The sequence below is a fragment of the Loxodonta africana genome, chromosome 4 (assembly GCF_030014295.1).
Source record: "Loxodonta africana isolate mLoxAfr1 chromosome 4, mLoxAfr1.hap2, whole genome shotgun sequence".
NCBI classification, from domain to species: domain Eukaryota; kingdom Metazoa; phylum Chordata; class Mammalia; order Proboscidea; family Elephantidae; genus Loxodonta; species Loxodonta africana.
The window spans coordinates 12965636-12971661 of NC_087345.1; the positions used below are offsets into that span (position 1 = coordinate 12965636).

General features: G+C 43.5%; 1 protein-coding gene across 12 annotated transcripts in view; it reads right to left on the bottom strand.

Moving 5' to 3' along the window:
* The window catches only part of TNRC6B (trinucleotide repeat containing adaptor 6B), a 300739-nt gene that overhangs the window by 222276 nt on the left and 72437 nt on the right, over nt 1-6026 (bottom strand). The window lies entirely within an intron of this gene.

A 6026-nucleotide genomic window follows, 5' to 3' on the forward strand; every position in this document is an offset into this window, starting at 1 on the left:
TCTTCAGATTCACAATCAGGGTGAGAGTTCAGTGAATTGCTGATTAAATCAACCCCAAACCAAACCCATTGCTGCCAAGTGGATTCTGACTTATAGTAAACCCGTAGGACAGAGATGTTTCAAGAAATGGATGCAACGCTGAAAGTGCTCACTTGTCTATGCCAAGAAATTTGGAAAACAGCTACCTGGCCAATGGACTGGAAGAGATCCATATTTATGCCTACTGCCAAGAAAGGAAACCCTGGTGCAATAGTGGTTAAGAGCTACGGCTGCCAACCAAAAGGGTGGCAGTTCAAATCTACCAGGTACTCCTTGGAAACTCTACGGGGCAGTTCTACTCTGTCCTATAGGATCACTACGAGTCAGAATCGACTCGACAGGTTTGGATTTTTTTTTTCTTTTTTTTGGCTAAGAAAGGTGATTCAACTGACTGTGGAAGTTATCAAACAGTATCATTAATATCACACACAAGTATAATTTTGCTGAAGATTGTTCAAAAGCAGCTGCAGCAGTATATCAACAGGGAACTGCCAGAAATTCAGGCCGGATTCAGAAGAGGACGTGGAACCAAGGATATCATTGCTGATGTCAGATGGATCCTGGTTGAAAGCAGAGAATACCAGAAAGATGTTTACCTGTGTTTTATTGACTATGCAAAGGCATTCGACTGTGTGGATCATAATAAACTATGGATAACATTGCAAAGAATGGGAATTCCAGAACACTTAATTGTGCTCATGAGGAACCTTTACATAGATCAAGAGGCAGTTGTTCAGACAGAACAAGAAGATACTGTGTGGTTTAAAGCAGAAAAGGTGTGCATCAGGGTTGTATCCTTTCACCATACCTATTCAATCTGTATGCTAAACAAACAATCCGAGAAGCTGGACTATATGAAGAAGAACGGGGCATCAGGACTGAAGGAAGACTCATTAACAACCCGCATTATGCAGATGACACAACCTTGCTTGCTGAAAGTGAAGAGGACTTGAAGCACTTACTGATGAAGATCAAAGATCACAGCCTTCAGCATGGATTGCACCTCAACACAAAGAAAACAAAAATCTTCACAACTGGACCCATAAGCAACATCACGATAAACGGGGAAAAGATTGAAGTTGCCAATAATTTCATTTTACTTGGATCCACAATCAACACCCATGGAAGCAGCAGTCAAGAAATCACAATATGCATTGCACTGGGCAAATCTGCTGCAAAAAGTCTCTTTAGAGTGTTGAAAAGCAAAGATGTCACCTTGAAGACTAAGGTGCGCCTGACCCAAGCCATGGTATTTTCAATTGCATCTTATGCATGCAAAAGCTGGACAACGAATAAGGAAGACCAAAGAATTGGCACCTTTGAACTGTGGTGTTAGCAATGAATACTGAAGGTGTCATGGACTGCCAAAGGGATGAACAAGTCTGTCTTGGAAGAAGTACAACCAGAACGCTCCTTAGAAGCAAGGACGGCGAGACTGTGTCTTACATACTTCGGACATGTTGTCAGGAAGAATCAGTCCCTGGAGAAGGACATCATGCTTGGTAAAGTAGAGGGTCAGCAAAAAAGAAGATGACCCTCAACAAGATGGAATGACACAGTGGCTGCAACAATGGGCTCACGCATAACAACAATTGTGAGCATGGCGGAGGACCAGGCACTGTTTTGTTCTGTGGTCCATACAGTCACTATGAGTCAGAACCAACTCAATGGCACCTAACAACAACATAGGACAGAGCAGAACTGCCCTATAGGATTTCCAAGGCTGTAAATCTTCACAGAAGCAGACTGCCATGTCTTTCTGGAACAGCTGGGGCGTTTGAACCGCTGGATCTTCTGGTTAGCAGCTGAAAGCTTAACCACTGTGCCACCAGGACTCTTCTCAAATCAACCCTCATGCCCTGCTAAACTACAAGTAGACTTCAAGGGTTCCTCCATCGCCACGTACCTAACCATAAACTCACAGGACTAGCCAGAACTGAATCTTTCTAGGGAATGTAACAAGTTGAAATAAACACAAATTCCGTAATAATGAAGTATTTACGTTACTTCGTTATTATCACCTGTTAAGACAGAGTTTTAATCTTCATACTTGATTATTTAGCATGATTCTTTTTTAAATTTAATTTTAATTTTAGAAAATGCAAGCCATATGAATAAAGCGCATGATCACTGTCCCCTTCCCCCTACCTCCCCCCCCCGCCCCCATCTTCTTCCAGGACTCACCATTGTTATCGGTTTGACATTCAGTATAATTCTTGGGATGCAGACCATTAAGAATATACTATAAATTCCTCAGTCTCAAAGAACAGAGAAAACCCTGATTGCCTACATCTTTGGCAATGGGCCTAACTTAAAGCAAGACGCCTGGAAGAAATGTCTTAAATGAAAAAGCAGATGTGAGGAGGGGGCAGAACACCAGCAGGTGAGCTGGGCTGGTCTTCCTAGGAGGTAGGTAATCAGGGACACCAGGAGACTTGGAGCAGACGGGAGGATACCACACGTCCAGCTCTGTGACCTGGCCCAGTGGGCAGTACCTATTTAACTAACACAAATAACATCCAAAGCCTAAGGAGCACAAGCGGAGGCAGTATGCCAGAAGCAGATGAATTTATTTAGCCACTGGTATGTAAAAGCTTTGCTATTATTCCAAGGTCTGGAAATGCTACTTCTGCAGTTTCAGGCCACTTCTACTTCAGTTAAACACTTTGGAAATTCTGTAAAAACGCTCAAGGCTGTCCATTCCTAAAAACATCTCTTTAATCCTAAAATCTCCTTTAGCTATCCCCTCTTTCCTCCTCTGGCTAATCCTCTCTTTCCTCTCCTAGTCAAGCTTCTTGAGAAAGCAGTTTATATTTGTGGTCTCCTCAGCCTTATCCCTTGTTCACTTACTAATCATTGCAATCTGATTTCTGTCCCCGTAATTCCAGTTGTCAAATAGAATGGATACAACCATTTTTGCTTTAACGTCTCTTTGTTGTTGTTGTTAGGGTCTGTCGAGTCGCCGTGGCAACCTTATGCACAACAGAAAGAAACACTGCCTGGTCCTGCACCATCCTCACAACCGTTGTTACGCTTGAGCCCATTGTTGCAGCCACTGTGTCAATCGACCTCGTTGAGGATCTTCCTCTTTTTCACTGACCCTCTACTTTACCAAGCATGATGTCCTTCTGCAGGAACTGATCCCTTCTGATAATACCAGATAACATGTTCCCGATAACATGTCCAAAGTACGTGAGATGTAGCTAGTCACCCTGGCTTCTAAGGAGCATTCTGGTTGTACTTCTTCCAAGACAGATGTGTTCATTCTTTTGGCAGTCCATGGTATATTCAACATTCTTCGCCAACACCATAATTCAAAGGCATCAATTCTTCTTCAGTCTTCCTTATTCATTGCCCAGCTTTCGCATGCATATGAGGCAATTGAAAACATCATGGCTTTGGTCAGGCACACCCTAGTTCTTAAAGTGATATCTTTGCTTTTTAACACGTTAAAGAGGTCTTTTGCAGCAGATTTGCCCAATGCAATGTGTCCTTTGATTTCCTGACTGCTGCTTCCATGGGTGTTGACTGTGGAGCCAAGTAAAATGAAATCCTTGACAACTTCAATCTTTTCTCCATTTATCATGATGTTGCTTATGGGTCCAGTTGTGAGGATTTTTGTTTTCTTTATGTTGAGGTGTAATCCATGCTGAAGGCTGTGATCTTTGATCTTCATCAGTAAGTGCCTCAAGTCTTCTTCACTTTCAGCAAGCAAGGTTGTGCCATCTGCATAACACAGGTTGTTAAGGAGTCTTCCTCCAATCCTAATGCCCTGTTGTTCTTCATATAGTCTGGCTTCTTGGATTATTTGCTCAGCATACAGACCGAATAGGTATGGTGAAAGATACAAACCCTGGCGCACACCTTTCCTGACTTGAAACCACATAGTATCCTCTTGTTCTGTTCAAATGACTGATCTATGTACAGCTTCCTCATTGGCACAATTAAGTGTTCTGGAATTCCCATTCTTTGCAATGGTATTCAAAATTTGTTACGATGCACACAGTCAAATGCTTTTGCATAGTCAATAAAACACAGGTATTTCTGGTATTCTCTGCTTTTTGTAAGATTTTCACTGGCTAATTCTTTTCTGAAGTAGACTGGCAGGTCCTTAACCTCTCTTTAGCATTTCAAAATTAGAACCCCTGAAACTCCTGTAATTGTGAATGCTCCCTTCCTATCTTGACTACTAAGGGTAGGATGGATCTAGCAGGAGTACCTGGGTGGTACAAAAGGTTAAGTGCTCAACTACTAGGCGAGAGGCTGGCAGCTTTAACCTACCCAGAGGGGATTGGAAGTCAAGCCCGGTGATCTGCTTCTGAAAGGTCACAACCTTGAAAACCCTACGGAGCAGCAGTTCTACTCTGAACACATGGGGTCACCATGAGTTGGAATGGACTCAGTGGCAATTAACAGCAGCAACAGATCCAGTCATGGGGCCAGGAAACACCTTGTTTTAGCTCCTGGTCTCTTGGCTCTGTCTGGGTCTTCCAGCCTCCTTGGGTTTGCAGCCAGCCTAGGCCTTTGTCGCTACTGGTTGTTTTCAGCTTCCCATCAGGGGCAGGATGGTGGTGGTGGTGGTGGTGGTGGTGGTGGTGGTGGTGGTGGTGGTGGTGGTGGTGGTGGTGGTGGTGGTGAGGGGTTCCTGTTACTCTACATATGGTCTGTGGGGGAAGATCATGGTGAGGGAACCAAACTCAGGCCCTGGCTTCAAAGCCTGAGCCTATTTCCGATAGGAAAGGCCAAGTTCATTATTTTTGTATGTCTTAGACTACTTCTTTCCAGTCTGTTTTGCTGGGTAGTCTTCCTCCATGTGTCCTTTCAATACTAGTGTGTTCCTTGGGAGTCCATCCTTCCCTTTCTCTTTTTATTACACACACATGCCCTTATCCTCTCCCATAGGTTTAACTACCACCTATAGATGACTCTCAAATCTCTCTAGGGCTGGCCTTTCCTAAAATCTTCAAAACCATCTACAGAACTGCCTAAGGTCATGGTCTTCTCCACGTCACATTCCACAGTCTCGGAAACTCAACATTTCTAAACTAATCCTCCCCCAAACTGTGTTCTCCTTCTGCCTCACTTAGGGATACAATCATCCCATTCAAGTCAGAAATTTGGGACCATCATCAGCTCCCTACTCTCACCAAATTCTGTCAATTCTAATCCCAAATATTTCAGTATGGACTTGCTTTCCTATCCTTACTGCCACTGCACTAAGCCCACTGCTACTGAGTTAATTCCAACTTACAGCGACCCTACAGGACAGAGTAGGACTGTCCCATAGAGTTTCCAAGGAGTGCCTGGTGGATTAGAATTGTTGACCTTTTGGTTAGCAGCTATAGCACTTAACTACTATGCCACCAGGGTTTCTGGCCACTGCACTAGTTCTTCATTATCTCTCGCCAATTTTATTCCGGCTTCTAAAACATTTGTTTTCTTACCTTCATGTCCCTGCCCACTCCACCCCACCCCCATTAGAATTACCTTTACACAATTCAAGTCCACACTGCCTTTGCACTGTCTCTCATTCACCTTTGAGAGAAAATCCAATTCCCAGTGTGTGATATACAAGGCCTAGCACCTGCTGACCTCTCTGGCTTCATCTCACAATCACTTCCTCTCTCAAAATTTATACCCCAGCAAAGCCAAACTTAATTTTAAAGTCTAATTTTCCCTTAAGCACCACGTAGTTTCACATGCCCATGCCTTTGGACATGCTGCTTCCATTTGGACTGTCTTCCCACCCACAGCGCAAATTTCTTCTCAACCTTCCAGACGCAAGCTTACAGAAATTTTTTCTGTGATGTCTTTCTTCACTCCCCTCTCTTGACACAGATCATATGGAAGGGTCCTTCCTCTGAGTTAACAAGTGTACCTAGTGCATGTTTCTACTAGGCTACCCACACAGTTGTCTAATGGTTTGTTTTTGCTTCCTAAAGGCAGACTCTAAGCCTTATTTAGCACTATATCATCATCATTTAATA